Source organism: Hyla sarda, chromosome 9 (genome assembly GCF_029499605.1).
Source record: "Hyla sarda isolate aHylSar1 chromosome 9, aHylSar1.hap1, whole genome shotgun sequence".
Classification (NCBI taxonomy): Eukaryota; Metazoa; Chordata; class Amphibia; order Anura; family Hylidae; genus Hyla; species Hyla sarda.
Window position 1 is genome coordinate 148,570,145 of NC_079197.1, and position 15,189 is coordinate 148,585,333.

Genomic DNA, 15,189 nt, shown 5'->3' on the forward strand with positions numbered 1-15,189 from the left:
ATGATAGTGTCCATTTCATAATGAACTACTTCTCCTTTTTCCATGTCTTAGTGACGCCTTCTGCAAAAAACATTTCTCCCTCTTTTAACTTAATAAGCAAAAATGGCTCAGTGTGTATTTTAGGATGTTGTGGGGAGAGATAAACCCTTGTATTTCACTTCCATATTTTCCTTCTGTCAAATACAGTAGTTACCAGAGAGTATGGCGCCTTTAAAGGGGGTAATCCAGGAAAAAAACTTTTTTTATTTATCAACTGGCTCCAGAAAGTTAAACAGATTTGTAAATGACTTTTATTAAAAAATCTTAATCCTTTCAGTACTTATGAGCTTCTGAAGTTAAGGTTGCTTTTTCTGTCTAAGTGCTCTCTGATGACATGTGTCTCGGGAACCGCCCAGTTTAGAAGAGGTTTGCTATGGGGATTTGCTTCTAAACTGGGCGGTTCCCGAGACACGTGTCATCAGAGAGCACTTAGACAGAAAAGAACAACCTTAAATTCAGAAGCTCATAAGTACTGGAAGGATTAAGATTTTTTAATAGAAGTAATTTACAAATCTGTTTAACTTTCTGAAGCCAGTTGATATATAAAAAAAAAAAGTTTTTTTTCTGGATAACCCCTTTAAATAGCAATGTTTTAGGGATAAAACATTTGGCAATATATGGCACAAGATAGGTAGTGATAGGTCGACCTGTTGGTTGGAAATATTATCATTTGGGGATCCCTCCTATCATCGTGCCTCGTACTGCTGAAGAGCAACTGCAGAATGTTAAAAGAAAAAGGAAAGTATTGCCTGTATAGGTGGCTATTCTTTAAAGCAAATATGGGGGCTTAAAGGGGTACTCTGCTTCTCAGCGTTTGGAAATAACTGTTCTGAACACTGGAGCTGGTGCCGGGAGCTTGTGATGTCATAGCCCCACCCCCTCATGATGTCACGCCCCGCCCCCTCACATAGACTTGCATTGAGGGGGCAGGACGTGATGTCATGGTCATAAGGGGGTGGGGCTATGATGTCACGAGCTCCCGGCGCCGACTCCAGCACTCAGGACAGTTTGTTCCAAACGCTGAGCAGCGGAGTACCCCTTTAAAGGGGTACTCCGGTGGAAAACATTTATTTTATTTTATTTTTAAATCAAATGGTGCCAGAAAGTTAAACAGATTTGTAAATGACTTCTATTGAAAAATCTTAAACCTACCAGTACTTATCGGCTGCTGTATGCTACAGAGGAAGTTTTTTTCTCCTCGAATTTCTTTTCTGTCTGACCACAGTGCTCTCTGCTGACATCTCTGTCCATGTCAGGAACTGTACAGAGGAGGAACAAATTTCCATAGAAAACCTCTCCTGCGCTGGACAGTTCCTGACAATGACAGAGGTGTCAGCAGAGAGCACTGTGGTCAGACAGAAAATCAATTAAAAATGAAAAGAACTTCCTGTGGAGCATACAGCAGCCAATAAGTACTGGAAGGATAACATTTTTTAATGGAAGTAATTTACAAATCTGTTAAACTTTCTGGCACCAGTTGATTTAAAAAAATTGTCTTGCACAGGAGTACCCTTTTAACTGCTCCCGTTTTGGCTATGGCTTGTCATAAGGTTGGCTAGAAACAATTATTATTCGATAAATGGCTTTGAGGTTGTCTATATCAGCCACAAGCAGATACATGGTGGTATAGAGGCAGGAAGCTGTGGTTTCCATCTCAGATATCTATATACTCAATGTTAACCCTTCCTTTCTGGCAGCCTCCCAGTCTGACTGGGAGCACATGGTAAGTGAGCTTTTACACCTTGTTCACACTGGTGTGGTGCTGTGCGGCGTCCGTTGCTGCCGTTGCGCCGTGTCTGCGGGGAGGCGCGGCCCTGGGATTGGTCTGAGTGGCAGTGGGGCTGCTCTGCCAGAGGATCGTTCCCCCTGTGGGCACTGGTGTTGCGGCGGTGGTGGTCACCGCCCAGTGCTACGCCATTTTATGCTAGGGACGTTAGGGACCCACTCTGACTAGGAGGCCTTGACGTGGTGAGTGGCTTGTACTTTTTGATCAAAATGTATATTAACGACCTGTCAGTTTTTGAATTTATGCTGAGAAGCAATTAGATCAAAATACATATTGTGGATGTGCGACCATGTCTGTTTTCTCCACTTGAATTCCTACTGATTGACACTACAGAGACCCTGACCTTTCTCTACACACGGGCCAATTGTACCTAACCCCAGGTAACAACATACCTCAGCCAACTTTTTAATAACAAACTATACATAACAACTATACATAGCAATGGTAAAACAAAGCCATATGTACTAAATCAATTCTAATAAATCACAAGTGAACCATAAATAAGATGGAGGAGGTGCTTGGAGCTATAAAATCTACTATTATTCTGCCCAGATCCTTTATTTAGCCCCAGCCAAGCACCACAGTCTCAGGACCAACCATAATGAAAACACCTCGGTATAGTCCCGGTCTTGAAAGCGGATGCTGGTTTGGTTAACTTCTTTGTGACTCTTTTTTTTAGGAAGGAAATGGCTGCTGTTTCTAGAAATATGTGGTAATGTGTCTATTACCTGTCAGATTAGGAAATAGTCTTCTCCCCATTGCACACATAGAGAGGATATACAGGGTGATTTACAAAGGATGATGCAAAAGTACAGACCTGTAGTTACAGTAACATCAGGGATAAATGGTCAGTGACTAAACAAGAAAGCAAAAATGTCAAATTTGTCATACGCTGACATAGTGTGACATAGGGTGACAACATCAAAAACTCAGGGTCTGTTGTGAAAGTACACTTTAAAGGGGTATTCCGGGCAAAAACATCTTATCACCTATCCAAAGGATGTCTGATAAGAGAAGATGTCTGATCGCGGGGGGCCCGCTGCTGAGACCCCCCGCGATCTCCCTGCAGCACCCGCATTCTATGTGGGTGCTGCATCTCCAGTTTCGGAAACCTCTCAGTGTCCGGGACTGGGGACGGGACGTCACGCCACGCCTCCTCCATTCATGTCTATGGGAGCGGGCGTGACGGCCGTCACGCCCCCTCCCATAGACATGAATGGAGGGGGCTAAATTACAACTTATATTTTTCCCAGACAGCCAAAGGCTGTCTGGAAATGATGGGGGTTGTAGTTTAGCAGCAGCTGGAGGCTCCCTGTTTGGAAACGCTGGTTTATGGGCATTTTCCCTAAGGGAGGACACCATAAATGTACTAACCAATTTTCCGTGTTTTTTTTTCTTATAATTTCATATCTGTGTATGCAGAGGACTTCTTCATATTCGGTAGACTACGTCGATGACCAGCATTTAAAAAAAAATATTAATAAAATGGTTAACAAGGGGTTGTGGGGGGAATGTTTTTTGGAATAAAAGTTTTTAAAAAGCGTAGTGTTTTTTTTAATTTATTTACTTTACAGGCTTAGTAGTGGAAGCTGTCTTATAGACGGAATCCATTACTAAGCCGGTGCTTAGTGTAAACCCCAAAAACAGATAGTGCTAACCCCCAATTACTACCCCAGTACCCACCACCACAGGGGTGCTGGGAAGAGCCGGTACCAACAGGCCCGGAGCATCAAAAATGGTCCTGGGCCTAGGCGGTAACAGGCTGCCATTATTTAGCCTGGGGAGGGCCAGTAACAATGGTCCTCACCCACCCTGATAACGTCACACTGCCGTTGCTTGGTTGGTATCTGGCTGAGAATGAAAATAGGGGGAACCCCCACACATATTTTGCATAAATAATAAAAAAAATTAAAAAACGCATAGGGTTCCCCCTATTTTTATTCTCAGCCAAATACCAACCAAGCCGCAACAGCCTAACGTTACCAGGGTGGGCAAGGACCATTGTTACTGGCCCTCCCCAGCCTAAATAATGTCAGCCTGTTACCGCCTAGGCCCAGGAGCGCCATTTTTGATGCTCCCGGCCTGTTGGTACCAGGTCTTCCCGGCACCCCTGTGGCAATGGGTATCGGGGTAATAATTGGGGGTTAGTGCTAGCTGTTTTTGTGGCTAACGATAGGCCAGCTATCAGACAGCTTCCACTACTAAGCCTGTAAAGTAAATAAAATAAAAAGCAACACTTTTTAAAAACTTTTATTCCAAAAAACACTCCCCCACAAGCCCTCGTTAACAATTTTATTAATTTTAAACAAAAAAAGCTGGTCATCGATGTAGCCCACCGATTCTGAAGAAGTCCTCTGCATACACGGATCTGAAATGAGAAAAAAAAACACGGAAAATTGGTTAGTACATTTATGGTGCCCTCCCTTAGGGAAAACGCCCATAAACCAGCATTTCCAAACGGGAGCCTCCAGCTGTTGCTAAACCACAACTGGCATCATTTCCAGACAGCCTTTGGCTGTCTGGGAAATAAATAAGTTGTAATTTAGCAACAGCTGGAGTCTCGCTGTTTCCAAACTTCAACTCCCGTCATGGGAGTTGTAGTTTAGCAACAGCTAGAGGCACCCCGTTCCTAAACTACAACTCCCGTCACCGGTCACCCGCCCGCACCTACAACCCGCCCGCTAGCTGTTGCAAGACTACAACTCCCAGCATTCCCTAACAGTGAGGACATGCTGGGAATTGTAGTCGCAATGGCTAGCGGGCCAGTGGTAGTTGCGGGCGGATGTTTGGGTTGCAGAGCCGGCTGGCTCCGCTCCTTGGCCACCCGCCCGCAACTACCAGCCGTTGCAACTACAACTCCCAGCATGTCCTCACTGAAAGGACACGCTGGGAGTTGTAGTCACAATGGTTAGCGTGCTGGTGGTAGTTGTGGGCGGGTGGCCGAGGAACGGAGCCAGCCGGCTCCCAGGGATATGAAACTACATTGTAATTTCATATTTCACTGCCTGGGCTGTGATTGGCCTAGACCGACCAGCCAGTCACAGCCCAGGCCGGGAAATATGAAATTACAGTGAAGTTTCATATTTCTGGGATCCTGCCAGCTCCGCTCCTCGGCCACCTGCCCGCAAATACCACCAGCACGCTAACCATTGCGACTACAACTCCCAGCATGTCCTGCCGCTCATCTGTCCCCCTCCACTGCCACCGCTCATCTCTCCACCGCTGCCGCTCATCTCTCCCCCAATGCTGCCACTCATCTCTCCCCAGCCGCTCAGCTCTCCCCCTCCCCCCGCTCATCTCTCCCCCAACGCTGCCGCTCATCTCTCCCCGCCACTCAGCTCTCCCCCCGCCGCCGCTCATCTCCCCCCGCCGCCACTCATCTCCCCCGCGCCGCCACTCATCTCTCCCCCGCCGCTCATGAGCAGCGGCAGGGGGAGATGAGCGGCGGCGGCGGCTGGGGGAGACATTAATGGCAGCAGGGGAGAGATGAGCGGCGGCAGAGGAGAAATAAGCGGCAAGGGGGGAGATGAACGGCAGGTGGGGGGGAGATGAGCGGCGGCAGCGGCGACTTTTTCACGCTGTGGGGGGTTGGACACGCCCCCTCGTGACATCATGGTCATGTTCCCTTAACGCAAATCAATAGGAGGGGGCATAACTCCCATAGACTTGCAAAATAACGTTCGGAACATTTACTTCCGAACTCTGGCCAGTGGAGTAACCCTTTAAGGGGTTAAAATCATGAACTTTATTTAAAACAACAGCAGAAAAAATACTCCATTCCCCTAACCTCCTGAATTCTGATCCATCGTAGGGGCATGTACAGATGTTGATATAGTTATTGATGTATTTGGGGGGAAATAAGGAGAAAGATGTTATACAGGATATGGTTGGTTTGAGGGACATTGATGTAATTAGAAGTTGCCAAAGTAGGGATTGCAAAAGCGGATGTGGAAGGAAAGGGAATCACCACGCACGAAATAGATTGTTTTAACAATAGTGGATTTGGAACGGAATATCTCTACCCACCATTCTCTTTAGGGATGTGTCTTTATTTTAAAGGGATTGTCCTATTTTGTAAAACCACCCAAAAAAAAAAAATAAGCAAATAAATAAGTAAGCTAAGTAAGAAGACGTTCTGTGTACAGTAGCACCAACATGTGCCGTCACCATTGACGCAATGCACATCCAAGTGGATCCACTGAAAAAATGAACATGTCCGAAATTGTGCGGTGTGCATGGTGCAACCGAATCCCATAGAAAAGAATGGGAGGCCACTGCATTGGAATTTCTGAGCATAATTTCTGAGGGAAAACCAGTGGAAAACTTTTTCTTTTTTTTTTAATCAACTGGAGCCAGAAAGTTAAACAGATTTGTAAATTACTTCTATTAAAAATCTTAATCCTTCCAGTACTTATTAGCTGCTGAATACTACTCTGCTGACATCACGAGCACAGTGCTCTCTGCTGACATCTCTGTCCATTTTAGGAACTGTCCAGAGCAGCATAGGTTTTCTATGGGGATTTTCTCCTACTCTGGGCAATACTTAACCCCTTAAGGACTCAGGGTTTTTCCGTTTTTGCACTTTCGTTTTTTCCTCCTTACCTTTTAAAAATCATAACCCTTTCAATTTTCCACCTAAAAATCCATATTATGGCTTATTTTTTGCGTCGCCAATTCTACTTTGCAGTGACATTAGTCATTTTACCCAAAAATGCACGGCGAAATGGGAAAAAAATCATTGTGCGACAAAATCGGGAAAAAACGCCATTTTGTACCTTTTGGGGGCTTCCGTTTCTACTCGGTGCATAATTCGGTAAAAATTACACCTTATCATTATTCTGTAGGTGCATACGGTTAAAATGATACCCTACTTATATAGGTTTGATTTTGTCGCACTTCTGGAAAAAATCATAACTACATGCAGGAAAATTTATACGTTTAAAAATGTCATCTTCTGACCCCTATAACTTTTTTTATTTTTCCACGTACAGGGCGGTATGAGGGATCATTTTTTGCGCTGTGATCTGAAGTTTTTATCGGTAGGATTTTTGTTTTGATCACTTTTTTTCATTTTTTTTAATGGTATAAAAAGTGACCAAAATACGCTTTTTTGGACTATGGAATTTTTTTGCGCGTACGCCATTGACCGTACGGCTTAATTAATTATATATTTTTATAGTTCGGACATTTACGCACGCGGCGATACCACATATGTTTATTTATTTATTTTTTTACAGTTTTATTTTTTTTATGGGAAAAGGGGGGTGATTCAAACTTTTATTAGGGAAGGGGTTAAATGACCTTTATTAACACTTTTTTTTTTCCTTTTTTTTTGCAGTGTTATAGGTCCCATAGGGACCTATAACACTGCACACACTGATCTCTCATCCTGATCACTGGCGTGTATTAACACGTCTGTGATCAGTGTTATCGGCGCTTGACTGCTCCTGTCTGGATCTCAGGCACGGAGCAGTCATTCGTCGATTGGACACCGAGGAGGCAGGTAAGGGCCCTCCCGGTGTCCGATCAGCTGTTCGGGACGCCGCAATTTCACCGCAGCGGTCCCGAACAGCCCGACTGAGCAGCCGGGTCACTTTCAGTTTCACTTTAGAAGCGGCGGTCAGCTTTGACCGCCGCTTCTAAAGGGTTAATACCGCACATCGCCGCGATCGGCAATGTGTGGTATTAGCCGCGGGTCCCGGCCGTTGATGAGCGCCGGGACCGAAGCGATATGATGCAGGATCGCGGCGCGATCCCGCTTCATATCGCGGGAGCCGGCGCAGGACGTAAATATATGTCCTGCGTCGTTAAGGGGTTAAAATGGACAGAGATGTCAACAGAGAGCACTCTGCTCATGGTATCAGCAGAGAGCTCTGTGTTCCAAAAAGAAAATAATTTCCTCTGTAGAATTCAGCAGCTAATAAGTCCTGAAAGGATTAAGATTTTTCAACAGAAGTAATTTACAATTCTGTTTAACTTTCTGGCACTAGTTGATTTAAAAAAAAAAAAAAAAAAAAAGTTTTACACCGGAGTACCCCTTTAAATGTCATAAGAGTGAATGTGCCATTATGTCTTTGCTGACAAAGTCAAGATTAAAACAGATCATTCAGGATACTTAGACTTAAAGGGGTACTCCACCCCTAGACATCTTATCCCCTATCCAAAGGATAGGGAATAAGATGTCTGATCGCAGGGGTCCCGCCGCTGGGGACCCCACGCAATATAGCATGCGGCACCCACCTGTTTCTGCTCGGGAAGCGCTGGAGGGTCTGGGTCCCGACCACGGGAACGGAAGTTCGTGACGTCATGACTCCGCCCCGTGTGACGTCCCCGTGTGGATAGGGGATAAGATGTCTAGGGGTGGAGTACCCCTTTAAAAGAGGAATTGTATGTGCCTAAAACCTTACCCTGGAGATGACCTAACCTGCCCCTTAGTTTTTTTGCTTGTGACAAACTAGTTATATATGTATTTGTGGTCAGGACCTGATAAGCTTAGTGTGAACCCTACCTAATAACACCAAACCTTAATAAGCGGCTTGTGTTGTGCCATAACCGGGAATATACCCTGGTAGTAGTGAAGTGAAAAGGGGAGGGTTGGGCGGGTGAACCTTCCGCTGATGTCAGAGTGGGAGGGCCGATGCCCGCTTTATATGCGAGAACAGGCCCCTCCCTCAAATACAGGCTAATGTAATTGTGGTGCGCCACGGGGTGCGGTGTGAGGTGGATGGGGCAGATGTTGTAGCCCAGGGGCAGATGGTGTTAATCCCTAAATGTTCATGACGACAGGGTGTGGTTTTAACCGAGAACCACCCGAACGGTAGCACCTTATAAGCTTATCTATTTATTTGCTTATTTCTTTTTTTTGGGTGGTTTTACAAAATAGGACAATCCCTTTAAAATAAAGACACACGTCACGATACTCCGGCCCTGTGGTCGCCACCTGGCTGTTTGTGAGCTGGCACCGCGGCATGCAGGTCAAACAGGTGGGTGGCGAATACAAGATTGTGGGGTCCCCAGCGGCAGGACCCCCGCGGTGAGACATCTTATCCCCTATCCTTTTGATAGGGGATAAGATGTCTCAGGGCCAGAGTACCCCTTTAATGAAACTGGCCTTACTGTTAGCACTGGTGAAATCCCCAACCTGATGGAACCCGTAAAAGCCAAGATAAATGGCTGCTTTCAATATTAAACTTCAGAATTAACCAAACGGATTCCCGGTAAGCATGTCAGATAAGTCCCTGAAAACCTGCCCAGAGATATGTTGTCTATCCGTAGCCTTGCTTTGGTTCTGTTTTAAAGGGGTATTCCAGGCCAAAACTTTTTTTTATATATATCAACTGGCTCCGGAAAGTTAAACAGCTTTGTAAATTACTTCTATTAAAAAATCTTAATCCTTCCAATAGTTATTAGCTTCTGAAGTTGAGTTGTTGTTTTCTGTCTAACTGCTCTCTGATGACTCACGTCCCGGGAGCTGTGCAGTTCCTATGGGGATATTCTCCCATCATGCACAGCCCCCGGGACGTGACATCATCATTGAGCAGTTAGACAGAAAACTTCAGAAGCTAATAACTATTGGAAGGATTAAGATTTTTTAATAGAAGTCATTTACAAATCTGTTTAACTTTCCGGAGCCAGTTGATATATATATAAAAAAAAAAGGTTTTGCCTGGAATACCCCTTTAACACCCCTCGTAAAGCTGCTTTTATCACATGAACTGAACAGATAGAAATTCTGCTAGGATGTTCCAACACCAAGAAATGCTGGATACCAGTCAAGTAGGATTAAAGGGGTACTCCGGTGAAAAGCTTTTTTTTCTTTTAAATCAACTGGCTCCGGAAAGTTAAACAGATTTGTAAATGACTTCTATTAAAAAATCTTAATCCTTCCTGTACTTATTAGCTGCTGAATACTACAGAGGAAATTCTTTTCTTTTTGGAATTCTCTCTGATGACATCACGAGCACAGTTCTCTCTGCTGACGTTATTATAATAACAATAACGCTTTATTTATTGTTATCCTTAGTGGGATTTGAACCCAAGGCCCCAGCACTGCAAGGCAGCAGTGCTAACCACTGAGCCACCATGCTGCCCTTAGCATACATCTGCTATGCATCTGCTATGCATCTGCTATCTGTTTAATTTTCTGTAGCCAGTTGATTTAAAAGAAAAAAGGTTTTCACCGGAGTACCCCTTTAAATAGTATTGTATGACAATTTAAGTTCAGTGTGGCAAAAGCCAATGAAAGCAAGTACAAATGCAATCATTTCCATATCACCTGGCGGGTGAGTATGCTGAAATCTCAAGAACGGCCTGTGTTGTAAATTCTAGAGGTGTTGGTCGATAGTGATGCAGAGACAAGCTTACAGGCGGTGTTAAGATGGTGAATTAATCCATGATTAACGAGATGTACGGGAGAACTGCGACCAATAAGCCATTGGCTTCCGGCATGACCTGGAAAAACAGTGGAAAATTTAGCAGTGAAAGAGCATCTGCAGCAATATTAACTGAGCATATGATATGTGAGCAAATATAACGAAAATTATGGTAAGGAAAGTTTTACTCATTTCCTAGCAAAAGACATTACATGACTAGACTTAGATCTGACTACTGACTATAGTAAGTATGTCTACTGTCGCCTGATTGTCAGAGAGGAAGGTGACCGGGGTATTAGACCACTGATTGCCCCAGACTTTGGCTGCAGCGACCAATGGATTACAGTGGTCCCTCAACATATGATGGTAATCCGTTCCAAATGGACCATCGCTTGTTGAAACCATCGTACGTTGAGGGATCCGTGCAATGTAAAGTATAGGACAGTGGTCTACAACCTGCAGACCTCCAGATGTTGCAAAACTACAACACCCAGCATGCCCGGACAGCCGTTGGCTGTCCGGGCATGCTGGGAGTTGTAGTTTTGCAAAATCTGGAGGTCTGCAGGTTGAAGACCACTTACGTAGGAAGTTGTACTCACCTGTCCCCGCCGCTCCGGACCGTCACCGCTGCCCTGGATGTCGCCTTACATCGCTGTTGCTGCGTCCCTAGGGTGTCCCCGACGCTCCGGCAAGGCCTCTGCTTCCCCGGCATCCTCGCTTTCCGTCGCCGCCATCACGTCGCTACGCACGCCGCTCCTATTGGATGACGGGACGGCGTGCGCAGCGACATGATGACGACGATGGAGAGAGCCGACGATGCAGGGGATCCCGAAGAGGACGCGCCGGAGCCCCGAGGACAGGTAAGTGATCGTCAGCGGACCACACGGGGCACCGTAAACGGCTATCCGCTGGCAGCTGAAGAAGTCTGCGCTGCCGGATAGCCGTTTATGCGATGGCCCCGACATACAAAAGCATCGTATGTTGATGCTGCCTTCACCATGTGATGGACTCTGAGAGTGATCGTATGCTGAAATGATCGTATGCCGGGGCCATCGTAGGTCGGGGGGTCACTGTAATTTCAAATAATGCGGAAGTTCTGTCAAATGGAGGAATCTGTCTGACAGCTTCCGGCCACCTGTCTGTGAGAACCAAATATAGCTGCAAAGCCAACACTAGATGAAGCATCACAAAATACTATAGGGGACTGGCTATCAGCTGCTGGAATGAAGAAATATATGCCGTTCCAGGTATTAAGAAACTCTTGCCACAAGACTAAGTCTGTCATGGCATTGTGATCTAAGTGACCTGCTGCAGGAGAAGCTCTAACAAAAGGGAAATAAAAGAATGACCTTGAGGGATAATTCACATGGCGAAGTTCAGCAAGAATTGTAGCTCTTTCTTGACGATATGCGATTTGGAGAAATTGGAAATGACTTCCTTAATTCTACGAAGCTTCTCTTCCGGTAATTTGGCTATCATATGTGCTGCAAATCCAGGACTATACCTAGGAAGGTAAGACTGGTAGCCGGCCCTTCTACTTTGTTGCACAGATCAGAAGGAGATTTGTTAGGACCCTCAATTAGCAGGAAGTCATCTAGGTAGTTGATGACATGCTGGCAAGAAAACTGTTCTTCCAAAATCCAGTCAAGGGCCTGGGCAAATCTGTCAAAGAGCCAGGGGCGGCTCCTGGATCCGAATGTGAGCTTTGTGGCAAAATAGTAACCCATGCAACTGCCATAGTTTGGGCATTATGGGAAGGCATTTAAAGGTGTCCGAAATATCAGCCTTAGACAGATTTGACCCAGCACCTGACTGGATAATGATAGCTATGGCCTGGTCAATGGAAGCATACTTTAAAGACACTTCATCTGCCAGAACCAAGGAGTTGAGACTAGGGACTTGGGATGAATAAGGTGCGGAGAGATCATAAATTCAATGCTTTTTATTACTGAATTTCCCAGATACAACCCCAATGGGGCTAATTCTCCAACAATCAAACGGAGGTACTCTAAATGGACCTATCAGAAATCTCTTGTCCAATTTAGCTTGAACTAAGGAATCTATCGTGCTGGGATCATTCTGAGCAGACATCAAGTTACTGCAATCAAATGTCTGATCTGGCAAAATGACCAGGCCTGTATGAAGCCCCTGACAAGAAACTGCGTAAATTGGGTATCTGGGAGATGCTGAAGGCATGAGGCTAAATAATCAGTGTCGATCACACTTAGTCATGTGGACTTAGCTGATTTTTGAGGACAGGCTATTTTCGGATTCACTTTGAAACAATTTACACAGACATGGAGTAGGGGACACTGATTATAGTGGCATGCAGAGTAGTTAAAATTATTGCATAATTGTGATTTACCTAAATATTTGATTGGTCTGCCTAGCTTGTCTTACGACCCTGAAACCCTACTGGAACTAGATGTGGAAAGTTGGAGTTGTCTGGATGGACCAGCCTCAGTGGGAGTGATGACACTATTACACCAGTCTGCCGTATGGGATATCGACTGGCAGAGAGAACAAGTTGGTGCTTTTTGGCCAGCAAAGTGCCTACAGAAGATCTCTTTGTCTATGTTTGCCCAGTTAGTAATACATTGAAACTGAAACAAGTGTGATGTCCCAGTACAGGACATGGTCCTGTACTACTTTTAGGCCCTGTCAGGTTGAGTCCCTGCAGTGTCTCCCCTGCTGTTCCTGTAATGTCATTTATTATAGTGGGATTGTCGTCAGTGTCCTAATGTATAGTTAGTATAAAGGGCCTGTGAGATGTTGTCTAAAGGACCTGTGAAATGTCACATGTTATGTTAATGTCACATGATGTTACCCAGAGGGCATCAGCTTAACCTATGATTCACAGCTTGACCAATGGGCTTTGGCTCAGCCTGCCTCTATATAATAGGGCAGCCATTACAATTCTCTCCTGTACCATCAGTCTTTACTGAGACCAGCCAACACCAGATACCTCCGTGCTAGTGTCCAGCACCTGGAAGGCCGCAAACTTACAGTCATTCCAATAAGTCAAAAGTCTATGACTGCTGTCACTACCCATAGTCAAGTCCAGTCTAAAGTCAAGCCTCAAGATAATTATCTAAAGTCTATTACAAGTCTAATTGGTCCCAGCAAGCTGCAAGGTCCTTCTGGGTTCCTGGCCACCTCTCTGGGAATTTGGCCTAGCTGTGAAGATAATTCCATCTATCTAAACTCTGTAAAGCCTCCATTAAACCATAACTGGTTGTGGACTCTCCTTTACTACCTAGCCATTGGAATAGCGGAGATACCGTTCGTGTGGTCCGGTACCAAAGAAACACTCTGGCGTCACGAACATTAGGGGTTGATACCATCTTGCCCCATCAACCTACATCGCTACACCCCATGGTCCCGCCATACACCGTGGGTCACCACAATCTTGGCATCACGAACAGGATACGTGTGTGTGCCTTAACCACTTAACCACAGAGTCACCGTTATCAAGATACGGGAGTGTGCCAAATGCAATATACCGCAAGTCCTTCCCCCCAGTCTGAATTGTGTCCAAGAGAAAATAGCATGCAGTTGCGAACATGTAAGTGCCAGAAAATTGTACGGGACTTTGTTGCTAAAGTGTGTCTCTACCGTGGCACGGAAAAAGTAGTGGGAAGGTGAAAGACTGTAAATTGCTAGTGCCAAGTGTGTGAAGTTAGTACCTGAAGGGGTTAAACAGAGTCCGGTGTTTCCCGCATGCTGGAGCAGTCGTAGCTCCACCCCGTCAGTCCCCAGCGGTGACGCCTCTTCAGTGTGCGAGCCGGAACTAAAGATCCGCCCCGTGTTGCACAGTGGAAGACTTTACCAGCCGGACCAAACAGGAAGATCCCAGGGCGCAGCCATATTGAACGTTCCGGCGGCTGTGTCCGGCTCCACAATATACCGGTAAGTACCCGCTGCAGCGCAGACTCTGCATAAGCCAACGATATCCCGCAATCAGTCTCCAGCATCGGTGGCAGCTTGCATTAACCCCGTAGTGCCCAACAAAGTCCACGGGTACTCGCTGCATAAGAGGGGGAGCGACACTCGGGGGAGCTGACTCATATTGCCAAGCATCTTAAAGGGCCAGCGCACCCAAATCTTCTTAAATAGATGACACACTCAAATCATCTTAAAGTGACAGCGTGCTCAATTCATCTTAAAGTGACAGCGTACTCAAAAAGTCTACAAGATGTCAGCACCGTTATTCTTTGGGAATCCTGTTGTTCCTATCTACAATGAATGGAGGCCGCCACCTATCACTGGCTCAGCGAGTCTACATGCCATCAAAGGTGTTGCACTCTCAGTGCAATACCACACGGTAAGGTGCATTATTTTTATCCATCTTACTGATATACCCCGCAATATTTCACTAGGAGCGCACCTCTTTTTGTTCATTTTACTTTACTATCTACAATGAAGACCCCTTCACCCTGAGGGATTTCAATGAGAAGATTCATAGTTTGTCTTTTACTCTCTCCATCCTAATCAACAGGTGCCGCTGCTCACAGGACAACTACAAGGACCAGCACCTGGCCCACCTCCGAGAAGGCAATGGTAGAGCAGATCTTCGAGGGGTTGTATCAGGTATTTGAGTCACATTCTCCATTAGAGATACGTCTCTGGTTGTATGAGAGACGGCAGAAGCCAGGTTAGACTCTGAGAGCTTATGCAGTAGCTTTACAAAATGCCCTAGAGACTGTTCAAAAGCTAGATGGTATCACTCCCGAGCAGGGCAACAAAGTGTTAATGGACAGGTTTATTGATGGGGCTCATAATAAGTGGGACAAAGCCCAGTTGAGAATGCTAGAAGTTCAGAACCCCAGTCTGTCCTTCCCCGCTATATAAAAGACTGGCTATTCAAGTAATTGAGTCCGGGACTGAGTCTAAAGATGTTTGAACCCTCAGGGGTGACAGTCAGGCCTATACCGTCCCGTTGAAATGACCTGACCGCAGTCCAAGCTCGCCACCCGGCCTGCTCCACTGCTC

The 15,189-nt window shown here is 45.6% G+C and overlaps 1 protein-coding gene across 4 annotated transcripts in view; it reads right to left on the reverse strand.

Annotated features, from left to right (window-relative positions):
- LOC130290395 (C5a anaphylatoxin chemotactic receptor 1-like) overlaps positions 1-15,189 on the reverse strand; it is a 66,257-nt gene that overhangs the window by 13,504 nt on the left and 37,564 nt on the right. Inside the window, exon 2 of one of the 4 annotated variants that reach the window (XM_056537979.1) lies at positions 10,190-10,276. The exons of 2 other annotated variants lie outside the window; for them this stretch is intronic. The gene's annotated coding sequence lies outside the window, so the exon portion shown is untranslated. Of the gene's footprint in view, positions 1-10,100; positions 10,277-15,189 lie in introns of those variants that run through there. One more of the 4 variants, XM_056537981.1, reaches the window with a different exon arrangement.